General features: G+C 43.6%; 1 protein-coding gene across 7 annotated transcripts in view; it reads left to right on the forward strand.

The window, feature by feature from the left end:
• The first annotated feature begins 2,110 nt into the window (after positions 1–2,110).
• The window catches only part of LOC126404957 (muscleblind-like protein 1), a 90,019-nt gene continuing 79,069 nt past the window's right edge, over positions 2,111–13,060 (forward strand). For 3 of the 7 annotated variants that reach the window (XM_050068406.1, XM_050068426.1, XM_050068460.1), the window contains exon 1: positions 2,112–2,298. The gene's annotated coding sequence lies outside the window, so the exon portion shown is untranslated. Of the gene's footprint in view, positions 2,299–11,431; positions 11,541–13,060 lie in introns of those variants that run through there. The other 4 variants (XM_050068435.1, XM_050068450.1, XM_050068443.1 and 1 more) reach the window with 4 other exon arrangements.

Here is a 13,060-nt window from a genome sequence, read left to right on the forward strand (position 1 = left end):
AGATGGACTGTATAAATACGCCACAATAATATAAGCAAGCAGCGGCAAGTAGTTAGTCAATGATTGTGTGTGTGTGTGTGTGTGTGTGTGTGTGTGTGAGGGGGCATAAGCACATACAGTGAGCAGCAGCAGCAACCCACCGCCTGATACAAGCACACCGTGAGGATGGAAACAGAGGGCTTGGTAGGGACGGAGCACCTGCGGCAGCAGATGAACACGCTGTCTGCGGTCATTTTGACCTGACCAGCGGACTTTACCCCAAGCCAACTGGCTGTAGAAACAGGTGATGCACTTTGCGTTCTAAAACCAGCCAATGGCGATTTGACCAGCTGAGTTGCACGTGACACCATCGGCCGGCTTGAGTCGAGCTCAGACAGCCAGTTCGTCTTTTCTCTGCAACGTTCTAGAACAATTAGTCTCCTCGCAAATCTTTGGTCTGAACTGGGGAAAATGAGAAGAAAGGAGGAAAAATATTTATTCTTAATTTGGGTGAACTGTCCCTTTAACTTAGAGACACATTCTTCACAAACCCAAAGACTTAAGTAGAGCAGCAAGTATGAATTGGCAACCTGCGTGGACAAACAAGTATCCTGGCACATTCACACTCACTACCATCTGTTGCCTCCCACCTTGTCTATACCTTACTCTGCTCCCTTTCCCGTCCTTTGCCAAGTTCCCTGATTAAATCACCCCTGCAAGAATTTCAACAATCAATGTTCACTGAATCCCAGTTCCTACTTGTTCCCATGGCTACTGGAAAGACAGAGAGCAGAGCTGTGGGAGATGTAGTTTGTTCTTACGTGTAACTTCTAACTACTCTGGTTCTTTGTGGCTCTGGTGGCGCGGTGGTAACGCTCATCTTTTAATATGACCATGTTATATAGTAGGGTCAGGTGTTGGGAGCAGAATGGGGCAGTGCAAGACTGAGTGACAGAGAGGAAGAGAGAGCGATGACAGCTGCAAGAGGAAAAACAAAAACAAAAACAGGAAGGCTAGATGTGGAAAGATTGAGCGTTGGGGGTTACCAGTGCAATGGTTGCGCTGCAGGACTCAGCTGTGAGCTGCTGATTTACAGGGCCTGAAGGACAGCCACAGCCTTCCACCCACTCTGTCGCCATGGGAGATGGTGGAGAGGAGGTCTCATCTCCTTTTCTTCCTCGCCGTCATTCTCTCTTCTCCACAGTGCTTATCCCTCTATATCTTTTTCCCTCCGCCTGTCTCTCTGTTCTTTATCTGCCCCCCCTTCTCATAACCCACCAAGCTCTTGTGATCATTCTGACTAATCTCACTATATAACAGTTAAGCCCAACCTCCAGGAAGGTGAATAATGATGAACATTGAAATAATTACACCAGTGGGCACATTCAGTCTTTCAGTGCATCCATCTGCCTGCGTACACGTGTGCACACGACCCATTCATTTCACCGGTCAGTCCAGCTGTACTTCCCTTGTTGGTAATGTGACTGAAATGTGTGTTATCAAAGGGCTGCAGGCCTCAGTGCACTGGCAGTAGCAATGGAGAGAAGGAAAGGAACCACAAACAGGAACTATAGCCTGCTTCCAGGAACCACCACATTATCCCCCACACTCAAACCCCCACACACACACTCAGAGACACAATGATGCATGTGCACACACACAAACAGTATCTGTGTCTGTCTCTATTCCCTCTGACTACACACCACCCTCTCTTTATCTCAGAAGGCAGAAGCAACAGTTAGTGATCACATGACCACAATAGTCTCTTCTCATTTCTGTGTTAGCTTAGGCTCAAAGTAAAGACTAAATAGAAGAAGTAGAGGCAAAGACACTGAGCGCGGTTTATTGAACATTTATCACTTTTTCACTATTTAAACAGAATACACCATGAGAGAGAGCGTGTAGAGCTACAGGAGGTTGGGGGAGGGAGGGAGGCTGTTGCCACAGCAACCAGAGCAGCGGCGCTCGTCATCATGAGGCTTCTTCTGCATTGTATGGTTGTGTGTGTGTGTGTGTGTGTGTGTGTGTGTGTGTGGACACAGCGCGTGTGAGTTCACCCTCCTCTCTCCAGACAGGAGGCGAGGACATCCCCCTCTAACACTGTGCCAACACAGAGAGAGAGGAAGAGAGGAAGAGAGGGAGAGACACACACACACACAGCAGAGGGAGAGAGAGACTGAAACCCCATAATGCACTGCACGCTGCAGGGCTGAAGTCGTGCAGATTCATCAGTTCCTGTTCGGAAGGGCTTGTGTGTGAGCGCACACACACGCGTACACCCAGACCGAGTGCAAGTGAAACACACAGACAGCCGGGCAGGTAAGACAGCTTTTTCTGTGAGCGTGCGGACGGACACTGGGTTTACAGGATCATCTCTTTATCTGTCTGTTGCTGCCTCTTGAGGGGAGGAGAGGGGAGAGTTCCTCTATAGAGACGACAGGGTGTCATTAATATTTGACATGTTATGATTCCGACAACTTCCCTGCCTGTTGCGAGTGATTGCTGCTGTTTTTTTCTGACTTGGGATTGTCTGAGTTTGGGATTTTTGAACAGCGAGGATGGATGTTAGAGAGATGTGAAATACCTGATATGCATGTGGAATAACTGTTAGTTTTTGTCTGTTACTGGGTTTGTGTTTTTGCATAGTTTCCCCCCCTCCTGCCTGCAGATAGTGTTTGACTGTAGCTGATTTGAATATGCTGGGCAGGTTTTGTATGTAGGCTGACTTATATTATGGTTCAGGTGAACACAGTGTAACTTTTAGGAAAGGATAACTTGTGTGTTATGCCATACTGTCACACAGTAAGTCATTCTGACGACCGTTTACCTTTTTGCGTACATCATATACCGTCCTGCATAATGCTATAAAATAGTTAAAAATTAATTTAAGAATTCAAAAATTATTCAACAAAACAACAGGAACTCAGCAGTAACATTAAGAGTTTGAAAGGTTTAATCAAACATCCAGCTTATGTTGCATATTTTGGCTGACATGCTTCTTGTAACACTAAAGTAAGACAATTTATGTTATTGAAAATGAAAATGAAAACCAGCTTGAGCCAGTGATGCATTTTAAATTTGCTGTCATTGATCACTGATGAGGCATTCTTGGATTAAGCTCCCATAGCTCTTTGTAATAAAAAATAAACACACAGAAGTTGGTCCCACAATACTACAAATACTCTAATAAACTAAGCTTGCTTTGAGGTATACAAGTACTGATCAGTGACACTAGTACAAGCTGATTGGCGGGTACAAGTTGCTTCTCCATTATGGGTCAGATTGTGGTTTAACGGCCGCTGGGGCTTGTGACCGTATCTGTTACGCCAGAGACACAGACAGGCTGGAGAGTGTGATTGCAGCAGCTCAGGGCAGGGACTCTTAAACTTTATTACCCCAGGACTCAAATGGGAAATTTCAGTTCACCCTGTGACCCCATCGTGTAATAATGTTTCAACACTGTCATGTGGAGACACAACGGAAGTTCAAGATGAGGGCTTAGAGTGAGAAATAGGTTTGATTATTTCTAAATTAAACTTTAATTACAAAAGGTCATAATTTAAATGTCTGTTAAGAAAATAACCATACAAGGCTTCAGTGGGCTCAGTAATCGGAAGATCGGTTATTCAATCCCCAGCTCCTCCAATCTGCATGTTGGAGTGTGCTTGGGCAAGACACTGAACCCCAAATTTCCCCTGATGGCTGTGCCATTGGTGAGTGAGTGCATGTTAGGCTGATGAGCAGTTGGCACCTTGTATGGCAGCCTCGGCCACCAGTGTGTGATTGGTGTGTGTATAGGTGACTGTTAGCCTGGAAATCCAGACTCAAATCTAGAAAGATTTTGAGTCTGGCCCTCACCGATACACCCTTCCTACCCAAGGGGTGGCACTAACTGAGGCATATTAAATGCTGCCGCATGCAATTGGATAGCACGATGGCCAATCAGAGCAAAAAACAAGGTGACGTATTCATTGCACTAAGCCCTGTTTGTTTGCCGACCAGTGGGGCTAACTGATATATTATGCTTTTGCCATATCCCGTCGGCAAAACGGCAAAAACGTCCCTCCTGGAAACGAAGGCTTCTAGGGCAGTCTTCTGTTCCTCTCTCAAGGAAAAAGATAAGTGTAGTTGGCTTAGCGTTTCTTCCAAAGCTTCATTGAATGGACGCGGTCCTTGGGCGGCTGCCATCTTGGCTGTTTGCCTTTAGACTCCTATGGCGTAGCGCTGTCGTCATCATGTTACGCCCGCCCAGAGCAGTGCAGTGCAAATTCGAATTTCCAGGTTAGGTGACTGTGGCATGTAGTGTAAAAGCGCTTTGACTGATTGGAAGACTAGAAAGTCACTAGTCTTTCATAGCCAGGCCTAAAGCATGCTTTATAATTCAGAAAAATGCCCAGGGTTGTTTGTATTTTGTTAAACCAATCACAATCATCATGTTGCTCTTGCAAAATCGTGTGGGGGGTGAACTTATTTTGGTGGAACATGTGCTTGTGGGAAGGCTAGCAGTGTCATTAAACTGGCTCCATAAAAGAAAACACCACAAAAACTGTGTGACTCAACTGTACTTAATAAAAATGACAAACATAATTCGATGATCGGCGCCCTAGAGGTGTAGCCTGATTGTACTTTAGCTATGGAAGAACTCACAGGACCTGTTAGGACCACAGACAACAATTCGCTAGCTATGTGGCTCTTGCAGCACACTATTACAACAATATCACAGAAGCTTGTGTGAAGTGGAACGTTTCATTACATTGATGAAGTCAGTGTCTCTGGTGTATGCTGCTGCCAGGGTAAAAAGATGTGGCAAATCAACTCTGACTGCCCGTGCCAGGAAATGGATCAACATTGGGCACAAGAGTCCTGTGAGACCGAGTCCGGGCTTTTCCGAGGTGTGTTTACAAGTTGTTCTGTCTTAACATTTCACGGAGAGAACAAAGCAGGCATGATCCAGATCTTCGCCAAAACATTTTCAGAGTGTATGTTGTTAGCTTGGAGTTTGGTGTTGTTTCCTGTAGCAAAGGGGATTTTGGAAATGGTAACACGCAGACAGAAGAGGTGGCAGGTTTATAGCCACAGTCTGCATCTGGTGAGTCAGACTTGGAAGGCCCTAAACAAATTCAAGTCAATTTCACCATTAAACATAAGTTGTATTATCTCAAAATCCAGCGTTGAAATAAAATACAGCTCAAGGTAATTTTATTTAGATTACCCTTTATCACACAAACGTCTCAAAGGAGCTCCGAGACTGTTTTGCTTGTGTGTGTTGCACCTTTTTCACAGTGCGTATTATGTGTGGATGTGGGAAGCTGTTTATGCTTGAACACTGTAACAGACTATGCAAAGAGTTTCTCCTGCTTGGGAATTGAAATGCAAAAAAGCCATAATGCAGATCAGACAAAAAAATCTTTGAATATTCAGTTTGTCTCCATTTAGCTCTGACGGAGCTTCTATCTGCGCTCCCGCTGCAAAAAAAAATCCACCTGTCAAAACTGAAAGTGGAGCGGCTTCTCTTTTTCATTATGATTCCTTTCATTAAAAGTCGCCCCCTCTCTATCTGCGATGTCGCGTGATAGAATTATCCAGCTGACATGTCGATGACAGCAGCATCTATATCTCTTCCTCCACTCTGTATGAACTCAGCGCTGGTGTTCAGTCGACTCTAAGCCAGCTAAAAAAATGTTCAGATATGTGTCTATATGCTGTAGTCATGTGGGTATATAAGGTCTTCTTCAAAGTGAGAAAAAAAAGAAAAGCAGAAGGATATATGTCTTTAAGTTGAGAAATAAAATACTAGAGCTGTTTCAGTAGTGAGTTTAGGAGCTTTTTGAACAATAGTCATTCATATATTCCACTAGTGGTCTGTTTTAGAGCTCTGTGTTGACAGATACCCACATTTTCCACTGAGGTCACATCTTGGGGCCCCGAGACTATGTTGAACACAGAGCTGTTCAGACTAAGATTAAAGATGCAGAGGCTCTGCAAATCGTGCCGTTTTAACAGACTGAAATAGCTACTGCTTTTTAAAGATCATCTGTTTAATGATTTGACCTTAGATGCTCAACAATAGAACAGAGGTCTGTTATGAATGTTGAAAGCCTCTCAGACTCACACCGGGTCGCCCTGCTGGATTTTCCATTCGGTAAGATCCCTTTCCTGGTTCTTTGGTAGATATTCTTTTACTTTCCTTCCAGCTCTGGCTTTGCTTAGCAGCATGGATCGGAGGTGATATATGGATCCAGATCTCCTTGTCCAACTTTAACTCCTCCTGTCTTTGTTCTCTTTCAATTTTTTTTCCTCATTCTTGTCTTTAATGGTGTGGAACACAGGGGACACATGTTCATGGATCTGTGGTCTTGTTTTGATATGATCTGAATGAGTGAAGACGTGTGAGACACCGGCTCGTGTTAGAAAGCATTGCCTCAAAAGTCCTTTTCGCTCTCTCCTCCATACACAGACATCAGCAGAGCAGTGAGCAGGAACCTTAGTGTGCATTAAATTATCTGCAATTGCAGCAATTATCTGCAAGTCCAAAACCTTTCACTGTGCCTTGTTTCTTCATCACTGCCTTTCTCCCTTTAGACTAGAAGCCTGCCGGTGGAAAGTACATTTACTCAAGTACTTAGGTATGATTCTGGGAACGTGTTATTTACTTAAGTATTTCCATTTTGTACTATTCTGCACTTGTGTTTCATCGTGGCTCAGGGTGATTGCATATTTTAAAACCTTACAATGAGCATTCAAAATATAATGAATCAGTAAATGAATCTATAACAACAGTGCATGAAGTAGTTTAAATCAGCGACAACATTCAAATGCTGCTTACACATTTATGTACAAATAATAATACATATCATAAAATATTAAATAATATACTTTAACACTGAAGGGGGCCATTCTGCCATGATGGTGAGTACTTTAACAGTTGATAGTTTTTAAGGTTCATTTTTTTCATTGTACAACACAGGTTTGCACAGCAGTGTAGTTGCTGTCCTTTCATACTACACAAGAAAAACAAAAACAAAAGCAGTGGGGATTTCCTGTGGTACAGGGGTCGGCAGCCATTTTTGGCCAATAAAAGGAAAAAAAAAATCTGTATGGAGAAGCAAAGCATATTTGAGCCTTATAATGAAGGTATCTAAATTAGCCTATCAACATCAACAACAGCTCTAAATGAGCATTCATTAATAACTTTAACCACAGAGTTGCTTCTCTGCAGTGGACTATTTAACTTTGCAGCATTGGCGGAGAAAGAAAACAAATCTGTCCGCACACTGTTAAATTCTCTGTTTTCCTTTTTTGGATTTGGAATCCATAGCTAGCCACTGCCATTGAGGTTTTAGACCTGATGATGCACATTTTAGTCAATGAAATGTTTTTTAAAAAATGTAATCACATTTTTACGGTCAGAAAATGTAAAATCACTAGAACAATGTATGAAAGTTAAAATGTTTAGAAAATAACAGTTATTTATTTCCCTGTGGGTTTTTTTTTTTTTTTTTTCTTAGGGAGCCACTGCAGAGGGAATAAAGAGCCACATCTGGTTCCAGAGCCGCAGGTTGCTGTAGTGCGTTTTTTTTGTTTTTTTTTGTTTTTAATGTGCTTTAGGAGAAATGTTTTTGCAGCAACAAAAACACGGGTCAAATTCTCTCTAATATATAGGGGAAAAAAAGACATCAGGGATACATTGTCCATCAACTTTGACTCAGTTGAGCACCAAGCATCACTGATGCAAACATAGAGTCTACCACCAGAGTCCTGCACTCTGTCAGCATGGCACACGTCCGTCCGTCAAGATCTGGGATGTCACGATGGAGCCAGGTTGCTGCAAGATGTGGGCACAACAATGTCCCATCTCCCTATGCTAAGTACATTTACCGTTTTGCAGTTTATAACTTAAAGCTGCATTAATTGATACTTGTGTAGGCCTATTAACAGTATCACTGTGCGTAATGTGGAATGTGGTGCATTAGTTTTTAAAGGTATATGTACAAACAATGCATGAGAACAGCCTGCACTCACAGTGACAAACCCACAGAAAATGATCCTCTGACTCTGCAGTTCCCCTCAGCTTTAAAGAGTATCTTAGCGACTTTTAGCTCATGTTATTGGTTTTCTGGCCCACAGCTTTACTCATTTGATTCACTCTCACCACTCTCATCGCCGTTGTTTTTTGCTGCAGCAGGCCATCTAGTGCAGACAGACAAAGTTAGCAGCCAGCTACTGAAAATAGTGATGCATTTAGCAGCTAAGGAGCCAGATATTTTTTACAGGATTTGGTGGTGATGACCTACATGTACAAGGAGAATGAATACTCGACATTTGCCAGGCCACCAGAAACACACCACCGTAACACTTTATAAGCTGATAATATGTCAATTTCTGTTTACAGCTTTTTCTTCTGCCCCTAAATAGCTAAAAAAAATATGTAAATGCAGGTTTAAGTACATTTTGCTTACAGTGCTTATTCACTTTCACCAAAGTTACATTTTGGATGCAAGGTTTTTGCCTGTAACAGAGTATTTTAACATTGTGGTATTGCTACTTTTACAGAGGCAAAGGACTTTTTTTTCCAAAGTGTGTGGTGTTAGGGGCGAAGTCAAGCAGTGTAGTTCAGGGGTCATCCCAAACCTAAGGAGTTTGGGGGCATGGAAGACTTTTCTTCCCATTCACGGCAGCTATAAGCACTATTATAAAGCCATTTGAGATGACCGAATGCCAAAAAATCTGTTCATCATTTGGGAAAAACATGTTAGTTGCCCAGGACAAAATATCATCCTGTAGAGTCTACATTTAATTTTGTATCTAATTTTATATCTCCAATTGTCTTAATCTTTCTAAAACCATAACACAACAGATGTTGAGGATGACTCATTTTCACTACTTTGCTGGTGTGTTAAATTTGATGTCACGGACGGGCCAGAAAATAGGTTAGTAAACCATAGAGAGCAGCATGGAGGTCAATCAAGATGTTATGATCTCTTACTCATTCAGTCTCTCTCAAACTCAGAGCTAACTTAATACTGAACAATGTTCGAGTGCTGCTTGGATGGGGGCGGATGGTGAGTTGACAGACAGACATTACATTACCCAGGCAAAGGGGCTAAAATCAGCGCGCCCCCCTGGGTGTCATATTTCCATCACTGCCAATTGGAGCTGATTGGAGCTGGAGCCGATTAATACCTGTGACTGCTGCACGGACATTTGTCCAGGAAGTTAATGCCAGTTGTAACCTTTCCCATGAAATACTAAAGCTAGATGTTAGTGGGTCTTAATGGGTTTTTGTCCAGTGAGAAAGGGGCTGAAATTATGGTCTTCAGTACTCTGAATTTAATATAAGGCCAACCGAAGAACATTTACTCAGTTACATTAGATTTCTTAAGGAACTAGCACAGTAGGATGAACAACATGGGCATATATTTATTATCTGGATGACACGAAGTTAAAGATATTTAAAAAGCTAAAAGGGGGTTTTAAATAAACATAAGGAGCTGGAGCCCCCCAGAAGCCACCCCTCTGGCGTATGTTTGAAGGCAGGTGACCCACTGAAACGCCCATGAGCAAGACACTAAATCTGTCGCTAACAGCTGTGCTCTGTGTGGGAATAAATATTATAACTCAGATTTACTTTACAGACAAAGCTTTCTCCAGATAAAAGTGCTATCATGTCCTGCAGCCTCAGAGTCCATTTGTATTCCAGACAATCACAATACAACATGTGCACACATAGAGACACTGCAGCTCATTCCCAGCTCAGTTTAATTCTGGAAGACAACTGCAGGGCCTTTTTTGGGCACGTGTCGGCGACCTGTCAACTCTAAAATCGAAATTCCATATTACCGGCGTCTGTAATGCGTCTCTTTGACTCTATGAATGAATTGATAAATATTTATAGAAGCTGGAGCTAAACATTAACACTTAGAGCAGCACAGAGATCCATCATAGGTGCTTTTGAGGGCAGGCTGCAGGCTGCCGTTCAATCAACACCTTTCCCTTGCACTCTTACACATGCACATACACACATGCACACATGCACACACAAGCCAATACAGTGATAAATTCCAAACACCCTGATATATTGCAGCCACAAGTCAGTGATGTGGCTCTGAGTCACTTGGTAACACCCACCTGACATACACGCCTCCGCAAACACACTCACACACACACACACACACACACACACAACACCACGCACTCGCACATGCTCACATACACAAACATGCACCTGACGTAGTGTTTGATGGAGTTAGACGCCATGGCAACAGAGCTGTGACTCTTGCTGTCCTGTGAGTGGACTGAAGCTGTGGAGGAGGGAGGAGAAAGCTACCAGCTAGCACCGCTACTCAAGTGCAGCTATTATTATTCCCAATCTCTCTGTCTCTCTATTCTCTGCTTTTCCTCTTTCTTCCTCTTCACCACACCTGCTATTTGCATGCTGTATTTTTGTTTGTTTTTTTCAACTGCAATGTAAAGGCTGTAAGTTAAAAAAAAAAAAAAAAAAACTCAACGAGGGGAAGTAGAGGAGGCAGCAGAGAGGTCAGCAGGCATGTATTTTTAAAGCCATCGATTGTGCAAAACCCTGACACATCATCAGAGGGGATCGCGCTGATTCTCACAGCCGCAACCAGACAGCACTCCGGATGGCGTTTTATTTGTTGACATATTATTTTTATCTCGCCCTCCTTGCACTCTCACTTGCTGCATCACCCCGTTTCAATCGCAAAACAAAATGATTTAACTCCTCCTCTCCTTTCCTGCCTCCGTTTAACCCTTTTTAAATGTTTTTTATGTTGCCTTGCAGTTTGTTTTCTCCCTGTCTCTGTTGCTGTCAGTCACGTTTTATAAAGGTAGTAGCACAGATAAAGAGAGCTGAGGGAGGTAGAGGCGCGGGGGGGGGGGCAGGTGGACAGGTCTCACAAACAGCATCTGTATGAGATTTACTGCCTGCAGATACAGATGGTGGAGAGACTGTGGGGAAGAAAAGGGGGGGGCGAGGGAGGGAGGTGTTGGAACAGTGCAGGTGAATTGCATTTTGGTCTCGGGTAGCATTTTCACGGTCTGATTGTCAGCACTTGTTAACATACACACATGCACGCAGGCGTGCGCACACGCTGTCGTGCAGTGTGGGAGCGTGGCTGTTGACAGTAGAAGTTTGTCTGAGTTAAGTTCCCCCTGCGTTGCCCTCCTCCCTCTTTTGCATATGATCCAAGCGCGAGCTGTGAAAGGTGAACTTGCAGCCTGCTGTGGATAAATTATGTGTGACATGTTTAGCTGTGCTGCCTTATATGGAGACTGGTGTATCTGAATAGAGTAGGGCTCTGCCAAGAGGGAAGGAGGGAGAGAGAAGGAGCTAGGGAGTGAAGGACATGGAGGGAAGGAGGAAGAGGAGAGGGAGGAGGAGGAAGGAAAAGAGGCAGGGGAGGGAGAAAGCGAAGGAAAAAGGAGGGAGGAGGGGGCAGTGACGGAGGGAGTGAAAGAGAGGAGTGCCGCGAAGCAAGCATGAGGTTTTCACTTTCCATTCTCCCCTCAGCAGCAGTCAGATGAGTCCTTGCAGAGATACAGTAAGTCTTTGCTGTTTACTCTGTGCATGTGTGTGTGTGTGTGTGTGTATGTGAGACTTTGTGTTTGTTTTAGACACGACAAGACTAAGTTGTCCCTGCTTACATTTGCTGCTCTCTTCTGCCATTTTGCCTTTTTCGAATTTTTATTCACCATCTGGATGTTGCGTGTGATGTGTTGATGTGTTGTTGGAGTGAGTTATACATGTCTGTCTGAGCGTGTGTGTACATATGCAGATGGCCACCGTGCTTCACTGCTAATGTGTGGTAGTATGAGGCGGGACAGTTTTAATGTGGAAAAGAGCTGAGCAGACAAAGGAAAGGGTAACGTTAGTGTTTAATGTTCCGCAGAGTAGTTAGCACACACACACACACACACACACACACACACTCATGCACTGGGACACACACACACACACACACACACTGACACACATTCCCATTTCTGGCAGGCTACTCACTCTCTCGCTTTCTCTCTTGGACTACACTGAAATCCCTGTTGTGTGACTCCCACTGTGAACACTAAAGCTAAATATGCGCTCACGTTTATGGATGAATGAATGAAAACACACACACACACACACAGACTCACTCAGGAGCACACTTACACATATGAACAGCCGCACGCTCCTCCTGTATAATGACTGCACTACTGGTGTTTACACTACGGCTGCCCTCAGGAAATGATTAAACTCCCCCTGTACCCAGGCCGTCTGCACCAGTCTGACACACAAACACATTAACAAACATTATGTGCACACACTAAATCATCTCTGAGATTTACATGTGGTAGAAAGGCCAAACGAACAGAGTTTGGATTAAATAGCTTCATATTTATAAATAAAGTTTGTGTTAAGAAAGTATCAGATTTATTAATAAAGCTGTGTATGTAGATGGTGTTATAGGTAGGTCAGTGTTTCGCCTAAAATTTCTGAATGTGAGGGGCAATGTTTGTTGACTGGACAGCGGCAACTTGGATTTATAAAGGGCTGTGCTTAATGCATGTACACCATTTTAATGGAGAAAATGAATAAGCAAATCACTATAGGGGACTCTGTGTGAGCAGGATTTCAAGTCATTCTTTTAGGGCTTATTAGCCTTTAATTGATAGGACAGTTGTTAGCATGAGGGGGGGAAGAAAGGAGGGGAATGACGTGCGGCAACGGCCATAGTTTGGAGTCGAGCTCTCGGCCGCTGTGGCAAGGACAACGCCTTTGTATATGGGGCGCCTGCTCTACCAGGTGAGCTAATGGGCACCCCTAGATAATCTTTAAGTTTACAGAGACTAACCAGTTCAAACTAATTGAACACGTTGTGACAGTAGCAAGTAAAAACTTCTATTTAACAGGCAGAACCAAGACTCTGTGGTGGGCGGCCATCTGCCTCTACTGGTTGTGTTGAGTAAGAGAGGACTGGTGAGTCGGTGTGTTTCCGAACACTTGTTTGTTTTGCATTAAAAACTTAATTACTGAAATAGGGTCAGAGTATCTGGAAATTCATCAGCTTTGGGGTCTTTACTGCAT

The sequence above is a fragment of the Epinephelus moara genome, chromosome 2, assembly GCF_006386435.1.
Source record: "Epinephelus moara isolate mb chromosome 2, YSFRI_EMoa_1.0, whole genome shotgun sequence".
Lineage (NCBI taxonomy): Eukaryota > Metazoa > Chordata > Actinopteri > Perciformes > Serranidae > Epinephelus > Epinephelus moara.